Source organism: Penaeus monodon, chromosome 29 (genome assembly GCF_015228065.2).
Source record: "Penaeus monodon isolate SGIC_2016 chromosome 29, NSTDA_Pmon_1, whole genome shotgun sequence".
NCBI lineage: Eukaryota > Metazoa > Arthropoda > Malacostraca > Decapoda > Penaeidae > Penaeus > Penaeus monodon.
In genome coordinates, this window is record NC_051414.1 from 11,401,274 (window position 1) to 11,401,566 (window position 293).

A 293-nucleotide genomic window follows, 5' to 3' on the forward strand; every position below is an offset into this window, starting at 1 on the left:
CCCACCCCCCCCCCAATGACAAAATATAAAGTAAAATAGATAAGAGAGAAATAAAAAATATATAAAGATATAGAATAGAGAAAGAAAAAGATAATTTTAAATTAGATATATTAAGAAAATTATAAAAGATAAATAATATATAATAAGATATATATAAGAGATATAAAATATATGTTTTGTAGAGGTATATATAAAAGAATAATAATATAAATATTAGAAAAATAGTATATTAGAATATAATATAACCACACCACACCCCACACCACATGTGTAATATACAAAAAAATTAAAAG